This window comes from Diabrotica virgifera, chromosome 6 (genome assembly GCF_917563875.1).
Source record: "Diabrotica virgifera virgifera chromosome 6, PGI_DIABVI_V3a".
In the NCBI taxonomy this organism is placed as follows: Eukaryota; Metazoa; Arthropoda; class Insecta; order Coleoptera; family Chrysomelidae; genus Diabrotica; species Diabrotica virgifera.
Window position 1 is genome coordinate 189,854,547 of NC_065448.1, and position 21,916 is coordinate 189,876,462.

Genomic DNA, 21,916 nt, shown 5'->3' on the forward strand with positions numbered 1-21,916 from the left:
AAGTTCTGTTTGACGCGATTCTAGCAGAAGGTACTGCTATCTATCGAACATAAATATTACCGATGATGTAGGTGGAGCCACGTCATGGCGGCACAAATTCACAGCGGCAATTCAAGATATAATTCTTGTTTAACGAGATTTTTCATATGTTTAGGAAAAGATATTGAACATTTTATTGCAAATATTTTGCACTCTTACAGTTTTACATATGTTGTTATTAAAATTTGGTCCGATTTCTTACCGGTAGCTTTATTATAAGCCAAAACATATTATTTTTACCTATTGTGGCAAAACTGTAAGATCAAAAATTTTCAAAAAATTCATAAGTATTTCTTAGGATTATATCTTTATCCTGTAAGAAAATTAACAAAATTGTATGTTTGGTTTTCCCGTTTTATACTTGGAAAAAAAGAGTATTTTTGAGTTTTTTCGAAAACGAAAACATGAAGTTTGCTCAAAATTTGTCAAAATACTTCTAGTAATCACATACACCTTCTCAAATTTTTTCAAAATTTTTGAACTTCACAGTTTTTTTTGGGGGGGTTCAGATCAACCTTAACTAATTGTACTTTTAATATTACTATAAATAAAAATGATGTTTAATCGTTGTTAATGACATTTGTATTGTTGCTTTGTGACATGTTTCATATTGTTGCCATGACAACATTTTTCCCTCCGCCGTAAAGAAATGGGAAAAAAACTGCTGCCGGCGGAGACATCAAACTTTGACAGGATCAAGTTAGATAAGTAATGTCATCATTATTTGACGTTTGAAGAAAAAATACTTTATTATACCTATTAGTTTTTTGTGTGTTTTGGATTAAGTACATATTTATGTTTATAATGTTTTAAGACTGCCAGTTGTTATGTTTCTACTGTTTCAGTTGTAATAATTCCTTAGTTGCTAAAAGAGCGTAGAGGCAAAATTAGGACCAATAATTTTTAAACGCATTCATTTTTTTCGAATCCTGAGAAAACTAATAAATATTTTTGAAAAATTGAAACTCAGACTGAAAGACTGTATTTTTACCAAAGGCCAAAAGTCCCTTAGAATAAACAAAAAGGTTTTTTTTAATGAGATATTTGAAAATAAAAATCACACTGAATTTTGTCTTTTTTCACTTCTGTAACTTGTTACAATAAACATTATAGAAGTCTTCAGGGACTTTCGGTCCTCGGTAATAATGTATTCTTTCATTCTGCGTTCAAACTTTTCAAATATACTTATTAGTTTTCTCAGGACTCGAAAAACTATTGACCAGAAATTTTGCGCCTACGCTCTTAATGTAGTTGTAGTTTTTTGTATTAATTTATTTATTATTTATTTTTCTAGCACCTAGTTTTAGGTAGTTATTACGTTTTAGTAAAATAATATTTACAAGGGTTTTTTACTTAAAAAAAAATAAAAAAATCCAAATAATCAAATATTTAAATAATTTAACTCTTACAATAATACAAAATATGGATAGTTACGAATGGGATTCGAGATTTCAATCTATAAACGAAAATTTTTAAAATGGTAATACAGAAAATCCAGTAGATTAAAAATTATTTTGTAATAAGTAGTCAGATTAAAGAATAAAATTGGCAACATTGATTTTAATTACAGAATAATTTTAGACCTATCCAACGTTGTAACCAGAATGATCCTAAGGGGGGGGGTTACAACTACAGGATGGTCAAGTTATGGAATAGTAATGGACAGTAATCATTACTGTCCATTACTATTCCATACCTGGTGTTAAGTGTAGAGAGCTCAAAGTACACATCCAAATCGGGGGTTATAACCTCCAATCCCCCCTGTTTACGCCTATAAGCGTATCTTTTCGTGACAAATCGGATCTATTTCGAGCAATCACCGGATAACCTAGAGAAATGCGGTTGGCAACACTGCTCAGGACAGGAATTTGTGGGGTGAACTAAGGGAGACATACGTTCAGCATTGGACAAGTATAGGCTGAATTATAATGATGGTACGCAATCTTAAGATTAGATTCGAGCAATGAAATAGCTGACAAATAACTTTTCCTTCTTTTTTTCCCAATTTGCCCAGAGTATTATGTAACTTTTCGAGCTTCAGTAATTTCCAACTCCATTAGATAACTACAATAACTTTCGATTAGCTGTGCTGGCGATAAAGTCGAGCTCACTTGGAGGTTTTTCTTTTAATTTACCATATTCTTTTGAATAGATTTTATTTAACTGTCTTTTTTCAATTTATTGTTGTGGATTTCTTTTTATGAATAAATTTACTGGTCTGAGGCATTCTACTTTGAATTATTCCGCTTTTGTGTATACAGTCTGGGTATAAGAGTATTTAAAGGATTTAAATGACACGATCAGCAAAAAATCTTTGTATAAAGGATATTTATTATATTATATTTGTGTAAAAAAATCATTAATATTTTAACAATAGATGCCATATTTATTGTTAAATTAATTAGGGTGTTTGGTAGGTCGATGGAAATTTTTTAAGGGATAATAGGGGACGTCATTTGCAACATTTTATGCTAATAATGTATCGCTCAAACTGTTAAGGTTTCCGAAATAAAGTTAAATTTGTCAATATTCGAAAATGCTGCTGGTCTATTTTATTTTTAAAAATAATTATCTAAGCGAGATACTTCCCTGGCATACAAAATGCCTTACGTATTACTTGCTCAGATTGCAAAAACCCTTCGTTGTTAATGCAACTCCAAACACAATTCGGATTTCAAAACAGTAAAAAGCACCTTTCATACGCATACAATAACCATGTTTATAAACCAAAATAAACCACTTCATAGCTAGTCCAGAAAGCCACTGCGAATCCTCTAGGAAAAATATTCTAATTCGGATTTTTTGCACAGTCTTACTCAAAAAGGACCCCTTTTAACAAATTTGCATGTTGCCAGGACCAAAAGGTGGTCAAAAATTTTTTAAACGTTTTTTTTTTTGTTTTTTTCCTAAAATTATTTTTTTTGCATGGAAAAAAGTTTTTTTAGGTTTTTATGACCATTCCAAACAGAAAAGGTCTTTAGTAACTTTTCTCTAAAAATGATAGTTTTTGACATATCAGCGATTAAAAATTGAAAAAATGCGAAATCGGCCATTTTTAACCCTCAAAAACTATGTGAAAAACTGAAAATTTGAATGTTGCCAAGGCAGGTAGATATTCTTTAAACTTCTATTGATGAAATCCAGAAGAGTTTTTTGCAATACAGTATTCAAAACTCCATTGTTTTTTAATTGCTAATCAAGCGTGCGCGACACTATTTGCCACCGACAGTATGGTGCAAATTAAAGGAATAAATTCGTTATTTCGTAAACTGGCAACTTTAAGGAAAAATCACGAAACAGGTCGATTTTTATTTTTAAGTTATGATATTGTGGCATATATGGTATACTAGTGACGTCATCCATCTGGACGTGATGACGTAATCGATGATTTTTTAAATGAGAATAGGGGTCGTGTGCTAGCTCATTTGAAAGGTTCTTTAATTATCTATTCAGTAATATAAACATTTACATAATTATTGATACAGGGTCTCCAAAAAATTTTTGATTAATTAAATTATTTGACAAAAAAAGAAGTAGAAGGACACCCTGTATAAATAATTATGTAAATGTTTAAATTACTGAATAGAGAATTAAAGAACCTTTCAAATGAGCTACCACACGACCCCTATTCTTATTTAAAAAAATCATCGATTACGTCATCACGCCCAGACGGATGACGTCACTAGTATACCATATATGCCACAATATCATAACTTAAAAATAAAAATCGACCTGTTTCGGGATTTTTCCTTAAAGTCGCCGGTTTACGAAATAACGAATTTATTCCTTTCATTTGCACCATGCTGTCGGTGGAAAATAGTGTCGCGCACGCTTGATTAGCAATTAAAGAACAAATGAGTTTTGAATATTGTGTTGCAAAAAACTCTTCGGGATTTCATCAATCGATGTTTAAAGAATATCTACCTACCTTGGCAACATTCAAATTGTAAGTTTTTCACATAGTTTTTGAGGGTTAAAAATGGCCGATTTCGCAATTTTTCAATTTTTAATCGCTTATATGTCAAAAACTATCATTTTTAGAGAAAGGTCACTAAAGACCTTCTCTGTTTGGAATGATCCAAAAAACCTAAAAAAACTTTTTTCCATGCAAAAAAAATAATTTTAGGAAAAAAACAAAAAAAAAAACGTTTAAAAAAGTTTTGACCACCTTTTGATCCTGGCAACATGCAAATTTGTTAAAAGGAGTCCTTTTTGAGTAAGACTGTGCAAAAAATCTGAATTAGAATATTTTTCCTAGCGGATGCGCAGTGGCTTTCTGGACTAAGCAGGTAGATTGTTTGTTAGCATAGCAGGTAGATTGTTTTTGTTTGATAAGCGTTCGGAGAGTGACGAGAGCTGATGGAAATTGTATGCGAAGAGTCAGTGTTGTAGGTTTACATTTTTATTCCATTCGTCAAACAGGAAGGTAGTACGCCTAGATAATTTTTAAACGTGAAATAGACGGTTGTCGAATATTGACAAATTTAACTTTATTTGGGAAACCTTTTAACAGTTTGAGCGATACATTATTAGCAAAAAATGTTGCAAATGGCGTCCCCTATTATCCCTTAAAAATTTTCATCCACCTACCAAACACCTTGTATATATATTTTCAAAAAGCCTTTTTACTACATAATGGTGTAAGGCGACAATACATTACATTATGTTACATTATAATACTATACAAAAACTACTTATTCTTAACTAATAACTGCTATACATTTATCTTATGTACAAATTTGACCCATTCCTTCTTATTTATAGCCAGCGTCCTTGCTTCTATCCACGTTATTCCCCATTTCTTGGTTATTTTGCCTAGTGTTTTATTCCATATTTGTCGTGGTCTACCTTTCTTCTCTCTTCTTTGCTTTTTTGCCTGCCAAATTTCTTTCACCGGTCTTGTCTGATCCATTCTCTGAAGATGACCCCACCAACTGAGTTGCCTTCTCTCTATAAATTCTAACGTTGATTCGATTTCTAAAAATCTTCTCTTATTTGAGTGTTCCGTAGTCTATCTCTTTTGGTAACTCCTCGAACTCGTCTAAGGTATTTCATTTCTACTGACTCTATCTTACTCTTTTGTCGTTCTGTTAGTACCCATGACTCGCAACCAAAGGTTAATACAAATCTATATATTGACTTGAACACATTAATTTTTGTTTTCCGTGATATTTCTTTTTGATTTATTAATTTATTGCTCATTGCATGTTATACGTTCATTGTTTTTTGAATTATATTATTAATTTCTATTTCCTGTCTTCCGTTGTCTTCTAATTCTACTTCTATGTATTGGAATGTTCGTGCTTGTTCTATATTTACTTCTTCTATTTTTATGTTTATCTTTTCTTCTTCTTCCTTTTCCCCCATGACCATAACTTTTGTTTTACTTTTATTAATTGTCATTCCATATTTTTTTAGTGTTTCATTCCATATTTCTATATTTCTTTGTAGCTGTTTCTCATTTTCGGCCAATATGACGACGTCATCGGCAAATGCTCCTTCTGAAATGTCTACTCTTCTTAAATTTCTATAACCCACATGCATTTTTTTCACTTTTACGTTGCATTCTATAATTATCTCATCCATGTAAATTATAAACAGTGTTGGACTTAATCCTCCTCCTTGTCTCAGTCCCTCGTTCGTAGTAAATGGTTTGGATGTTCTGTTTTGGCTGATGATATAATTCACATTGTTGTTGTAAATGTTCTTAATTAACCTTATCATTTTGTTACTTATACTTCTCTTCTTTAATATTTCCCATAATTTTGCCTTGGTAACGTGCCAAAAGCCTTTTCAAGATCTATGGAAGCCATATACATTTTTTTCTCCTGTTGCTGATATTTTTTTATTATTTGCTTGATTATAAATATATGATCCTGGGTGATTCTGTGATTTCTGAAACCGCTTTGTGATTCCTCTAATGTGCTTTCAATTTTTCCGATTATTTTTTTGTTCAGTATTTTTTCGTAAATTTTCATGGCAGTGCTTAACAGTGTTATTCCTCGGTAATTGTTGCAATCTGGTATATCGCCATTTTTATAAATCAGCACTATCTGTGCCTTCTGCCAGTCCATCGGTATCTGTTCTTCTCTCCAAACTGTTGTCCCATTTTTTTAACATTGCACTGGTTATTCTGTCAGATCCTGGTGCTTTTCCGTTTTTCATGCCTCAATCAAACAAGTTCGTATGCGTTTTATAAACACAGATTAAAAATATGGGGCTATAATTATCTGGCCACCATAATGTATACCGACTAAAAGCCAAAAGGGTCATAAAGATAATAATTCCTATGTAGACAAAGAGTGACGTTGGATCGAGACGTTAGGTGACATCCAGAATAATATGAAGCCCTCATTGCTCATACTCAGGAGCGTCAATGGGGGTATCATCATCATCACCGTTTAGTTTCTTCTTTTGTCCACTGGAGGACATAAGCCTCTTCAGCACATCTTAAGGAAGTTCGATCTTGTGCTAATTACATCCATTTACCATCTATTCTTTTTATGGCGTATGTCCAGCGTGTTGGTGGTCTGCCTCTGCTTCTCTTGTCCATGAGAGGTCTCTGTTCTAACAGTCTTTGTGTCCACTTGTCATACTGCAGTCTCGCTATATGTCCGTCGAAACTCCATTTTAATCTGTTAATTTTTTTTATGATATCTTGCACACTAGGGTGGGCCGAAAAAAACCTTTTTTTTTTATTTCGTGTTGCTATACCGCGGAAAAGTTGCTACTAGGATAGAGTTTTAAATGACAAGAAGAACTTTTCAAATTGGTTGATATCTTCCGTTCGCGCATTGGTCGTAAAGTTTTAAAAATTGGTTGTTTTTGAAATTTTTTTAAAAACACAAAACTATTTTATTCCCGTTTGCTATACCGCGTAGATCTTTCCTTGAGGGGTCAGGATTAAAATAAAGCAAAGAAAAAAATATATATTGACATATTCCGGTCGCGCATCGTCCATAAAATATTAAAAAATATCACTTTTTGCTATTTTCTTCTTTGAAAATACAACGCTTTTAATAATATAAAACCAACTTAACGGCCCTACTTTTCATGTGCCAGGCACAAGACTTAAATAAAAAGAAACAACTGAGTTGCAATAAAAATGCAATAAAAATTTCAAAAACAACCAATTTTTTTAAATTTCACGACCAATGCGCAACCGGAAGATATCAACCAATTTGAAAAATTATTTTTGTAATTTAAAACTCTATCCTAGTAGCAACTTTTCCGCGGTATAGCAACACGAAATAAAATAAAAAGTTCTTTTCGGCCCACCCTATTGTACACTCGTTCTTTGCCTCAATTCTAAATTTTTCACTCGATCCGCAAGTCTTGTTCCTAGTATAGATTTTTTTCCATTTTCTGCTGTGATATTCTAAGGTGCGACACCCTTGCTTTGGTTAATGTTAGTGGTTCACCTCCGTACGTAATGACTGGAATAACACATTGATTGTATGCTTTCAATCTACCATAATATGGTCCAGCTGTACCATAGAATATGCTATATAGTATACCATAATATGCTCTCCAGCCTAGACCAATCCTTCTATCTATCTCTATGGTCTGATTGTCTCTAGAAATTTTCGCAATTAGATGATGTGAGCTGATGTCGTCAGCGATTATGAGAATATTATCAGTGAACCGGAGATTGCTGAATTGTTTTTCGTTTATGCGTATTTCGTTATTGGCCCAGTTCAATTTTTTAAACGGATATTCTAAGGCAGTCGTGAAAAACTTCGGTGACGTTGTGTTTCCTTGTCTAACATCTCTCTCGGTTTTGAATTTGTTAGTTTCTAGATGGAACTGCACACTCGATGCTGCATGTTTATGGATATTATGAATGAAACGAGTCTACCTATAATCTATTCGACAATGGGCAAGTTCTGTCGCTATGCTATCATTTTTAATCGTGTCGAAGGCTTTCTGGAAATCTAAAAATACCAGTACTAGTGGTCGGTTATATTCGACAGTTTTTTCTTTCAATACCATCAGTGATAGTAGCTGATAGTTTGTCTTAAACACTGAGCGAAAGCCAGCCTGTTCTACTGGTTGGTAAGCGAAAGCCAGCCGGTTTAGTGTTGGTAAAAGTCAAAGTAGCTCTTAAATCGGTTAGTGATCACCCTGGTAAAAAGCTTATACATGTGTGACAGGAGACTAATGGGACGGTAGGTTTGGATATTTGTGAGGTCCTCTTTTTTATACGTTATCACCATAAGGGCATTGTTCCATTCACTGGAAATTATGCTACGAACAGGTCATAAATTAAATAGGACTTGAATTTTTTCTAGGAAGGTACTTCCTCCAATTTTTATGGCCTCCACCACGATGGAGTCGTCTCCTATTGCCTTCCCGTTCTTTATTTTTTTATGCGTTATTTATTTCCTCTATGGTAATCTCAGCCACGTCTTTAGAGCCCTGTTTCATTACTCCACGCTTTTTGTTTACCTCTTTTGGTGTATTTACTTTTGCTTCTTCACTTTTATATAGTTCCCTGTAAAAATTTTTAACAATTCTCGTTTCTGTGCGAAATAGGTATGTCCTCCTCTGTTCTGAAGGTTTGTGGTGTCCTTTTTGTCATTATTTAGCTTTCTTCTGACGACTTTCAAACTTTTATTTTGTTCAGTTGTTTGTTGGATGTATTCTTTGTTGTAGTGTCGTATACAGTTCCTGATATTTTTTGATATCTCCTTATTAATACGTTTCACTTCCTTAATTCTGGATTGCTGGGGTTTAACTCCTTTCTTTGTTTCATTAAAATTTTAGTGTGCTGGGGGACTATGGGAGACTATTTATAAATCTCAACCAGAGATGTATAAATGACTCAAGATAGTCATATCTACATATATATAAAGCAAAACGCAGTCAATAAAATAAAATTGTTATCAAAAATAGACTAATTTTGAAACCTTCATGAGGGGAAACACCAATGTCCAAGACATAAAACAAGGTTTTCTGCCCCTTGTGAAAATCGCAAGGGTAGTACCACGGCAAACTTTTACCAAACTCTTACCACCTATTTCAGAAACAAATCTAATAAGAATAAAACCTTTCTTACCATATAGCCGGCTAATCTGAAAAAAGAAAAAGTATTAGAAAAAAGTCAATTATTAATTTTCAAAAAAATTGTTAGTTTATAATTTAGAACAAATGAATTTTAAGTAAAGGATAAAATTCAGCTATAACTTATCTCAGTTTTGTACATATTAGAGCGCTGCATTATATTTGAAATATAACTTTTATGATATAATCCACTGGTAAACATAATATATTTCAAAACATCTCATACAGATTATGTGGAAGCATTATATTTTATTGTATTATTCGAGACTGGAACTTTACATCTCGTTTTCCACTGAAACTAGTGTCGACAAATAATGATATTAAAATATACATAGTTTCAAAAGTTATACATCATCCAAACAGTTTACTAATATTAAATATTTGCAGAAATTACTGTTTTTCAGATATTCTATAAGAACGGTATCATAACGTTGGCAGATATTTTTGTTGTTGTTGTTGAAGAGCCAAACAGGAAATTCTACAAAATATCGGATAATTTTACAGCTAAGTCTACAACAAAACTGAAGAAAATGTCCCAAATGACAAAATGCCAAAGTTCTAAACCAGGCTCTGTATATATACCAGATGTTACTGTGGAGGATATTAAAAAAGCTCTCCTACAAATGAAAACAACAAGTCACCTGGCGATGATGGGGTCGTTGGGGAAGCCATACAATTTGGAGGCGAGAAACTGACACAAATGCTTATCATACTTTTCACAGAATGTTTTGAACGGGGAACAGTACCATACCAATGGCAAAATGCAGTGATCATTCGAATGTTCAAGAAAGAGATTTAAGAAATCTCGTAAACTATAGGCCAATCAGGCTCATGTCACAAATGTATATAAGCTTTTTACAAGAGTCATAAGCAACAGACTTTCGAACAAAATGGACTTTTACAAATCATGTGAGCAGGCAGGATTCAGGTCTAGCGTAATAAAATAAAAAAAAAAGTCAAAATGTAAATTCGTACAGGTTAAAACTAATTTTATATCAAAGTTTAGGTGGGTACAAAAGATATTTTCAGGAAAGTATCCAAATCATACAAGGGGATCATTGTTTAAAAAATTAAAAAGGGGTCATTTTTGCAAAAAATATACTTTTTTAACTGCTGAGGTAATTCACTTATTAATGGAGGTCTATGGGATTTTTTCTGAAAATCTGAAAGGCAAATCTTTCACATAAGACTTACTAAATTAAATTTGACCCCCTATTTATTTCAATAATTGTACATAAATCTTTAAAAACAAATTTGTAAAAAATTATTTTTAGCGTTTTAAATAAGCACTATAAAATATCTTATTTTACAGAATAAGTTGCACTATGTTATCAGTATTAAGCAAAAAAAATTGGTCTAAAAATATTTAATATTTTTTGAGATATTGAATTTGTCTATTAAATGTTACTATATTTTAAATTGCAAAAACGCGGTTGTTACCAAAGAAATATTCACCTGTATTAAATCTTATTATTTTTATTTTTATGTATATTTTTGATAAATGTATTGATAAGTTCAAATTTCAATTAAGCTTCCCCCAAAATGGCATTTGAAAATTATTCAAATTTGTTTATAATTTGTTTTTTTAATAACGTCGCGGGGATTAAATATTTTGAAATGCCGTTTCGATAATTGGGTTTCTGCGAATTTTTCACTAATTAACAAATTTTTTTGTCTTTTTTCCTCTTCTTTTTTTTTTTTTTCTTGGAGTTATATTATTACGGGCCCTTTTAGGGTTAAGTTTAATTAAGAATGTCGAATCTCTAAGTTGTAGATTCTAGACATAAAAATATTAAGATTGGTCTAAAATCACTTAAATAAAATGTGGCTACTTACTGAGTTACAGGGTGTTTTATTTAAAAATTTAAAAATTATTGTTACCAAGTACTTTAAAACTATTTGACGTATCCTTATCATACTTGGCAGAAAGTGTGGCTATTATACACCCTACTAAATTGTGATTAATAAACGTTTCTAGCTAGTGCCAGAGGCGTACGACAGGGGATAGTGGATGATTGATCTTTCCCAAATTCTACGCCACTGAGTGAATTACTATTTTAGCAAAATTTTTCGATTTTCCAATACTTGGTATGTAAATATCTTTATTGGTATTGATAAAGCCATCAGTTTGAGAGATATTGGAAGTTTAAAGTGAATGAATGAATGAATCAAAATAACTATGCCGTTTCATTTTTAACGTCCAATATCTCGAAAACGAATGACTTAATCGTTACCAGTAAAGAGTATATTATTCAAATAGAAAGTTTTGGAGAATCGAAAAATTTCACTAAAATAGTAATTCCCTCAGTGGCATAGAATTTGGGAAGGGTCAACCATTAACTATTCCCCGTCGTACGCCTCTGGTAGAAGCTAGAAACTTTTATTTATCACAATTTAGTAGACTGTATAATACATACACTTTCTGTTAAGTATGATAAGGATACGTCAAATAGTTTGAAAGAAATTGGTAAAAATAATTTTTAAATTTTTAAATAAAACACCCTGTAACTCAGTAAGTAGCCACATTTTATTTAAGTGATTTTAGACCAATCTTAATATTTTTATGTCTAGAATCTACAACTTAGAGATTCGACATTCTTAATGAAACTTAACCCTAAAATGGCCCGTAATAATAGAACTCCAAGAAAAAAAAAAGAAGAGGAAAAAGAGACAAAAAAATTTGTTAATTAGTGAAAAATTCGCAGAAACCCAATTATCGAAACGGCATTTCAAAATATTTAATCCCCGCGACGTTATTAAAAAAAAAAAAAATTATAAACAAATTTGAATAATTTTCAAATACCATTTTAGGGGAAGTTTAATTTAAATTTGAATTTATCAATACATTTATCAAAAATATACTTAAAAATAAAAATAATAAGTTTTAATACAGTTGAATATTTCTTTGGCAATAACCGCGTTTTTGCAATTGAAAATAGAGTAACATTTAATAAACAAATTCAATATCTCAAAAAATATTAAATATTTTTGGACCAATTTTTTTTTCCTTATTACTGATAACATAGTGCAACTTAGTCTGTAAAATAAGATATTTTATATTGCATATTTAAAACGCTAAAAATAATTTTTTGAAAATTTGTTTTTAAAGATTTATATGCAATTATTGAAATAAATAGGGGGTCAAATTTAATTTAGTAAGACTTATGTGAAAGAATTACCCTTCAACTTTGCAGAAAAAAATCCCATAGACCTTCATTGGTAATTGAATGACCTCAGCAGCTAAAAAAATAATTTTTTTACAAAAATGACCCCTTTTTAATTATTTAAACAATGATGTCTTGTATGATTTGGATACTTTCTTGAAAATATCTTTTGTACCCACCTAAACTTTGATATAAAATTTGTTTTAACCTGTACGAATTTACATTTTGATTTACATGGAGTGTAATTTTATTTTACTAGACTAGTCAGGCTTCTGCACAAATAACCATCTTCAATTTATTTCTAGTCTCATCGAAAAATGTATAGAGTACAACAAACCATTCGTCTTAGTATTTGTGGATTATGAGAGAGCATTTGATACAATAGACCATAGAAAATGCTAGAAGCTTTAAAAGAATGCCGAATAGATCACTGCTACATCACTGTCATCAAAAATATCTACGATAATGTTACGGCATGCGTCAGACTCCATGATTCAGATTCAGATTCAGAATGTTGATTGCTTTTAACTGCAGTAATGCTTAAAGTAACATAAGAGCTCACCTAATAAAATATTTTCCCCCATGACCATTGGTCGTCTGGGGGTTGGCCAAAATATAAATCAACATTTTTTGTCTTAATCCCTCCTACATTATAATACAATATTCTAAATATTTCAAAAGTATCTATAGGCTCTAAATAACTCTCCCTGCCTTCTACGCTGACCCTTCCCCCGACTCCATCTGTATGGTATATTCTACTTGTTGCTTCGTGTCCATGTTTAAGTTCAAACTGAAGTTCCAGTCCTTTAATAACTTTTCAGACCCATTTTCTGTACCGCACATTAGGCCCAACTGATCGTCCCAAGAATATCGCACTGACTCTACCAAAAGTTTATCAAATACGAGTTTCACCATTACTTCACTGTTCTGTTCTTTAATCTTTTTCATGACTTTTCTTAATGTTGCCCTTTTCCACCTAACCTTTTTTGTATAGCCTCTGTCAACAAAAATCTTGGTATTTTTAAGTTTCTTTATATTCTTAAATACTAGCGCTATGTCATCATCCCAACGAATGCGTGTAATGATCGGACTGTTTAACAACCTAGTTGGACCTAGTGGATATGCCATGTTCACTCTGATTTCTTCCTGCATTCCAAGCATATCTAAAAAAATCTTTTAATAACAGGAATACAAGGTTCTCTACCAGAATATTGCAATCGCCTGAAAATCAAGTTATTTCTTCTTTGTCTCCCTTCATGCTCTATTAATTTTTGTTGCTTAGCTCATCCCTGGTTCTTAGATCTCCCAACTCACCTGCAAAATTAGCAAATTGACTCTCCAGAAGCAGTACTCTTTCCTTTAACTCATTATTTTCCCTTCTTAAGCTTCAAGTTTCCGCTCTTAGACTGTTTATATCTTCTTTGGTTGTTACGTTATTTAATTTTATCTCTATTGTATCTAGTATTCGATTTAATTTTGCATCCAATGATTCTGCCAGGACGCTTTTTAAATCTTCCCTGTTAATCATGGCCATATTACTCTGACACAACGGGGATACTTCGCTTCTTGACCGCTTATTGTTTGGTGTTAAAAAGTTATCAGCGTCCTTCGCTGATAAATCATCGCTACTCATTTAAAAATGACAATATTATGCATTGAGTATCAAAGAAATAATTGATAAAAACTCCAAATCAAGTTCGTGTATAAACAGCTGTCACAGCGATAAATAAATAAACAAATACACGTATTATGTTTGGCATAACTACCTGGCGTTCACTATGCTTATCTATTGGTTGTCATTAACATGGTACTCTATAGCGTTGGTTCTGTGTGCTGACAGTCATAAAAGTCAATCAAGTTATAAGGATACTGAACTATCTGCAATAAACAATCTACTGTCCCTTTCACAGTCCATCCCCATATCACAAAATGTTCAGCATATACTCATTCAGTTCACTTCCACCAACATATCGCACGAAGAAGCCCATTCACGGAGATTAATCAAAAACAAGAAAGCTCCACCAAACACGATGTTTGCTACACCAGCTCAGGCTGGCCAACCTCGTCAGACTCCATGAAGATACACACAAGTTCAGTCGTCTTGGAGTTCACCAGGGTGACACCATTTCGCCCAAACTGTTCACAACATTATTGCACTAAATGTGTAAGCGTGCAAACCTAGACGAAAGTGGCATAAAGAAAATGGAGAGCAACTTAATAACCTTAGGTTCGCGGACGACATAGTCCTGATAACATATCGCACTGATCATGTCACCTTAGTGTGCGAAAGGCTCTACCATGCTTCTCTACAAGTGGATTTTAAGTCCAACCACTCATAAACACAAGTGATGAAAAACCTTTTTCTGAGTGAGAACTTCAACATAGCTGGAACAAGTATAGAACAAACATCAGCATACAAATATCTGGGGCACGAAATTTGTTTAAGTAGAAACAACTGGATTAATAAATTAATACGTAGAATAAAGTTGACCTGGGCGGCTTATGAAAAGCTTCTTCTTCTTGTGGTGCTTTCTCCTTTAGTGGAGGTTAGCGACTACACTAGCAAATCTGTCTCTGTCCAATGCGGCTCTAAACAAAGATATTGAAACAAGGCCGGTCCAGTCTCTGATATTTCTAAACCATGAAATCTGGCGCCAACCGTGACCTCGCTTTCCTTCAATCTTACTCTGGATGATCCGTTGCGCGAGGCGGTACTTTTCGTTTCTCATTATGTGTCCCAGGTAGCTACCTTTTCTGATTTTAATGATTTTTAACGATACAGAAAACGATTAGCGATACAGATAATGATTAACGATACATATAACGTTAACCAAAAATTAAAGTACGTAAATACAGCTATACAAACAGCAGGAAAGAAACATCTGACAAAAACGACAACAAAGAACAAGGGGTGGATGACACAGGACATACTAGACTTGATGGAACAAAGAAGAAAGATGAAGAATTACCTAAACAAATACAAATAAATAAACAAACGTATAAAAAAGAGAATAAAAGAAGCCAAAGAGGCGTGGATTAAAGAGCAGTGTGAAGAAATGGTAACCTATGAGAAAAAGTACGATGCGTTCAATATGCACAAAAAAGTAAAAGAGATAACAGGAAGCATAAAGAAATGCCAAATAGGTAAACTTAAAGACAAAGATGGAAATCTTATTGTAGATCTAGAGAATAAAATAAAAAGATGGACAGAATACCTGAATGAATTACTTGAAGACGATAGAAACAACTTAACTCAGATAATCAATGCAACTGGGCCAGACATATTGAAAGAAGAAGTAGAATACGCAGTAAGAAACGCTAAAAATGGAAAAGCAAACGGACCTGATGAAATCCCTACAGAACTGCTGAAACTTTTGAATGATAAATCCGTAACCATAATATTGCATATATTCAATACAATATACAGTACTGGTATAATACCGCAAGAATGGTTGCTGCCTACGTTTGTCACCATACCGAAGAAAACTAAGGCAATGCAATGTTCAGATCATCGAACAATCTCCTTGATGAGTCACCTGCTTAAAATATTTCTTAGAGTCATCCACAACCGAATCTATCAAAAACTAGACATCGATATTAACGATACACAGATGGGATTCAAAATAGGATTAGGTACAAGGGATGCTCTCTTTGCCTTGAACGTTCTAACACAGAGATGCCTAGATGTTAACCAAGAGGTACACGCCTGCTTTATAGACTTTGAAAAGGCCTTTGACAAAGTTCGCCACAGTAAACTCAAAGAAATACTGGAGAGTAAGAACATTGACACCAGAGACATATAAATAATATTAAATCTGTACTGGAATCAGCGAGCTAATATAAAAATAGAAGACCAAACATCGGACGAAATAGAAATACGTAGAGGGGTACGACAGGGTTGTATATTGTCACCGCTCTTGTTTAATATCTACAGCGAACAAATATGCCAAGAAGCTCTCTCACATGCAAACGAAGGGATAATAGTCAATGGAGAAGTTATGAATAACATTCGATATGCTGACGATACTGTGATAATGGCAAGAACAGCGCAAGATCTACAACATCTAGTTGAAAGTATGAATGAGATATGTAATAACTACGGCATAAGGATGAACGTCAAAAAAACCAAATATATGACCTTAAAGTCAAGCGTCCACAGACCCGCATCGTACGCATCGTACGCAACGGATTTTAGTTTGACAATCGATAATGCGATCCGTACGATGCGGATCAGTGGACGCGGTTACATAAGTTTCTGTACAAGGCAAACTAAAATCCGTTGCGTACGATGCGTCCGATGCGTACGATGCGGGTCTGTGGACGCTTGCCTTTAGTAAGAATCCAATAAATGACACTAGTATCACAATAAACGGTACCCAACTTGAAAAAGTAAACGAATACAAATACTTGGGAACCCTTATCAATGAAACAGGTGACCAAAATCACGAGATAAAAAGACGTATTGAAATTGCCAGGTCTACTTTTATAAAAATGAAAAAATTATTTTGTAATCGTGATATTAGTATTCATCTACGAACTAGAATGTTAAAATGCTATGTATTCAGTACTTTGCTCTACGGTGTTGAGTCATGGACTCTTAAACAGAGGAATATTAAAAATCTTGAAAGCTTTGAGACGTGGTGCTACCGCCGTATACTAAGAATAAGTTGGGTGGATAAAATTACAAATGAAGAAGTAATACGCAGAATAAATAACGAGCCAGAAGTTCTACTGAATATAAAAAAGAGAAAACTAGAACACTTAGGCCACCTGATGAGGGGACAAAAGTACACATTCCTACAAAATATAATGCAAGGAAAAATCCAAGGACCAAGAAATCCAGGCCGTAGAAGAATGTCCTGGATGAGAAATTTGAGAGAGTGGTTTGGCTGTACCACTAACGAATTGTTCAAAACAGCAGTAAATAAAATTAGAATCGCCCTAATGATATCCAATCTCCGATAGGAGAGGCACTCAAAGAAGAAGATCTGTACCTATTCTCCTCAGAACATCTATGTTGGTGGTGTGGGTTGTCCAAGGTATTTTCAAGATTCTTCTATAAAGCCAGATTTTAAAGGCTTCTAACTTGTTCATTAGTGTTGTGTTGAGTGTCCAGGCCTCGTTCCATACAAAAGTATTGACCACACATAGAAATGCAGAAAACGACATCTAAGGCTGATACTAATTCTACTGTATGAAAAGCTAAGAGACTTTTTTAAATCAACTCTTCCCAACTGCTTAAAGGGAAATGTCTTTGATCAATGTGTGCTGCCGATTCTAACCTATGGTGCGGAAACACTTACGCTCACTAAGACGTCCGCAAACAAAATTCGAACAACACCAAGGGCAATGGAACGGTACCGTGTTGGAATTAACACTAAGAGATCGAATAACCAATACGAATTGCGCCGTAGATCGGGAGTAACCGACGCAATCAAAAGAATATCGACATTGAAATGGAACTGGGCAGGCATTTCACGCGGACGAAGGACGGCAGATGGACGAAACGCATTCTCGAGTGGAGACCCGGACAGGACGCCTTTCTAAGCAAAGTACGACCACCAACAAGATGGACAGATGACCTGAAGCGAATATGTCAAAATTGGATGCAAGCATCTTAGACCAAGGCGCATCTGTAAAAATATTAGTACATTTGGATGTTGAGAGGTGACTCAAATTTTTTTGCAGAAATTGCTTGAAAATAAATCAAATAATAATATTTGAATTATCCTCCCTCTCAAAAAGGTCCGGAATATTGTTTAAATAATCAAAATATCAAAAAATTAAGGAAAAATTTCCGAGAAAAGCTGTACTGACATTAAAGATGCATAATTAAATTTCCTACAATAAAGAATTGGTTAAAAATTTAAAAAATAGTCACCCTTGTTGCAAAATAGCAATAATTGTGAAAGAACCATACAAAAACAAGTATTCGCATTTTACGTTTTTCAACCATTTATGCTACACTTAGGACCTTCATATTTCACCCTGAAAAACTCCATGATACAGTAAAACAATACCTTAATTTCATTAAGATCGGTTCAACACATTTTGCAAAATAAGTTTTGCAATCCAGCTTTCGTAAAAAAATCCATTTTTTCAAAATGTTACAGGACTGAAAATAAAGCAGATAGCAAGTTGAAAATTTTTTTGCGTATAGAAGTGTACTGTACCTTTCATTTGCAATTTTGCAAAATTAAAATCGATTAACACCACGGCGTCAGGAATTTTTTTAAATAAACATTAATTATTGGTGCTACGCGCAGGACAGCGGATAGTCTGCTCTGATTGGGCATTCCAATGACCTTTGACAATGATTGATATATTTTCATTTTTATTACATTTCGATATAAATAAATAAATTTGTTTATTGCAAAATAAAAACACATACTCTATCTCTTAAAATAACACTTTTATTAGCAAAAACTTTCTTTGTTCATATATTTTAACTTAAATAATAAGAGTTTATTATTTTTAAATATATGCAATTGTTTAAACAATATTTCACAAACAATAATAAAATTAGTTTGATTTTTGTGGAATTAAAATATTAAAATACATCAAAATATAGAGTAAGATAATACTATATTAGATAATGATTGGAAGAAATTTTGGTGGAAATCAACTTGTGTAAATCGAACACCGCTCTCCTGCGCGTAGCACCAAAAATTATTGTTTATTTCAAAAAATTTCTGACGCCGTGGTAATTAATCGATTTTAATTTTGAAAATTGCAAATAAAAGGTACAGTACACTTCTATAAGCAAAAAGAATTTCAACTTGCTATCTGCTTTATTTTCAGTCCTGTAATATTTTGAAAAAATTAATTTTTTTTGCGAAAGCTGGATTTCAAAATTTATTTTGCAAAATTTATTGAACCGATCTTAATGAAATTTACAGTGCTGTTTTGCTGTATCATGATATTTTTCTGGGTGAAATATGAAGGTCCTAAGTCTAGAACAAATGGTTAAAAAACGTAAAATGTGAATACTTGTTTTTGTATGGTTTTTTCGCAATTATTGCTATTTTTCAACTAGGGTGACTATTTTCTAAATTTTTAATCAATTCTATGTTGTAGTAAATTTAATTACGCAACTTTTATGTCAGTACAACTTTTCTCGGAAATGAATACTTTTAAAGTTATAATCAAAAAAAGAAGAAAAAAATCGAATTTGTCCTTCAATTTTTGACATTTTGATTATTTAAACAATGTTCCGGACCTTTTTGAGAGGGAAGATAACTTAAATATTATTATTTGATTTATTTTCAAGCAATTTCTGCAAAAAAAATTGAGTCACCTCTCAACGTCCATCTCAAAACAGATGCGCCCTAGACTATCTCAGGACAGGAATTTGTGGGGTGAACTACGGGAGGCATAGGTTCACCAGTGGACAAGTATAGGCTGAAGAATGAAATTATTGTTAATAAAGTGATATTTTAGCGTTAAACATTATTTTTATTAATAAAGACGCATTTCGGTTGATATATTTTTAAGAAAAAAATAGACAATAGCTTTTAGCTCTTCATTATTAGCATTTTGTTATAATACTGTACTTTTTCTAATACCTACTATTTTACAGTATATAGAAATACAGTATATAGAGTATTTGATATAGAAAGTTAAGAGACTTTTCCATATAACATAATATTATAACATAATATACCGAAAAGCTGCCAGATAATGCCTCAATAATATTAATTCAAATTAATTTTGTGCTTATTATTGTTTTTAGGTTAATTAAAAATTAAAAATAGGTTTATACAGCTTAGACAAATTCATATATGCGTTTGGAATTTAAGAAAAATGTTTAGAAAAAGATATAAAAGTAGTAGGCCTGGTTCTCGAGTACCAAATAAGTGATTATTAAGAGCAAGCTGAAAAGTTGTTCATAGTTTAACGGTGGCGGTGCCAGGTGGGACAAACTTTGATGTATGGGAACGCTGGAACACTGGAATCTTTAATTGTGGAAAATGCTAAACGTGCCATGCGCAGAAGTTTATGATTGTGAAATATAGCAGGCTGTTTTTAAGTTTATTCAGTAACCAAAGTTATATATGATATGAAAAAATGTTTGTTTGACAAAAGTGTTGGGCATTTTAATCAGTCCGACACGTAGAATATGTCAAATGATAGGAATTATGTTGGTAATAAATAGCAGTCTGATTTTTGTATGATAGTTTAATCGAAGGGTGATAAATTAATTGGAAGTTCTTTCCGACCAAATTCGCGGAAAGTTTTAGTAGTCCGATGATGACCGAAACTTGTAAAATCAGACAGTTGCAAAAGTCGGACTACGAACACTTCCCATGAGTTTTGTCGAACAGCATTTCTAATTGATTTTTTATCATCTTATTAAACTCTCATGCAAAAATCAGAAAATTTAACATGTTAATTCCCTCAAAAAAAAAAACAAAATGCCTGGTTATAACAGCAGATCCAATAAGAAGTAAATTGGAGCTGGAAGGTCAGATAATAAAACAAATGATAAAGTTTAAATACCTAGGCATCACACTATATAGCTACGGGAGGCTCGAAACAGAAGTGGAAGTTCAAACGAATATAGCAAACCGAGCAGCAGGCGCAGGTTACCTGAATGACACAATATGGAGCAATAAAAATATCGGAAAAAAAAAATGAAACGCAGAATTTACAAAATATTCATCAGACCAATAATGACATACGCGGCAGAAACATGACCCGACACAGAGAGGACAAAAAGATTGCTCGAAACAGCGAAGATAAAAATCCTTCGAAAAATTGATGGTGAGACTGTATGGCACAGAGCTAGAAGTGCAGATATACGACGGAGATGCAAGGTGGATAACATTAAAAACTGGGTAAGAAAACAAAAGAATAGAATGGAATGACCACATAATAGGGGTAACGGGTAGACTCTCTTTACGATCCCAGTAAAGACAAGTCTGCTTCAGGGATGCGCCCCTGCCCTTGCGTACGCGAGCTCGGCTTTTTCTCCCAATCTTCTTCCGGGAGAGAAGCGGATCCTAGTCCCTATATCCTACCCACCAACCCAAACCTACCCCAATCATTTCCTCCTCAACCCGCACTGGACCAGCGTGAGGAGATAACGGTCCAAACCTTCAAGTCAATGGATAGCACAAAAAAGAAAAAGCCCCCAGTCCCCAGCACTTCCCAAAGTCTTGATCACGGCAGCTATCAAACAACTGATGGAAGAGGGGGTGCCAAGAATCCCTGGACAGGACCCGGCTGCCACAAGATGACAATTTGGCTATGTTTTTACAATATTCGAACTTTGACGGACGACAATAGATTCCCAGAAATAGAAAATGAGCTAAAGGATATAAAATGGGATATCCTGGGTATATGCGAAACCGGAAGAAAAAGTGATGAGTATATAATACTAAAAAATGGCACACATTTTATGCATAAAGGTGGCGAATACACTAGAGTGGGATTCTTGGTAAAACAAAGCCTCACACAGTGTATCGAAGAATTCAAGCCCATATCAGACAGAGTAGCATACCTTATCATCAGAATTAATAAAAGAACCACTCTGAAAGTGATCCAAGTATACGCCCCAACCAAAAGCCACGATGAAGAAAAAGTAGAAATATTTTATGATGAAATAAGAACAGCTATAGAAACAAATAAAGCAAACTACGAAATACTAT

At 33.3% G+C, this 21,916-nt stretch overlaps 1 protein-coding gene across 4 annotated transcripts in view; it reads right to left on the minus strand.

Moving 5' to 3' along the window:
- Positions 1 to 21,916, minus strand: part of LOC114328055 (neuropeptide F receptor) — a 1,158,133-nt gene that overhangs the window by 671,039 nt on the left and 465,178 nt on the right. For 2 of the 4 annotated variants that reach the window (XM_050653550.1, XM_050653549.1), the window contains exon 3: positions 9,098 to 9,113. The exons of the other annotated variants lie outside the window; for them this stretch is intronic. The gene's annotated coding sequence lies outside the window, so the exon portion shown is untranslated. The remainder of the gene's footprint in view (positions 1 to 9,097; positions 9,114 to 21,916) is intronic. 4 annotated transcript variants of the gene reach the window in all.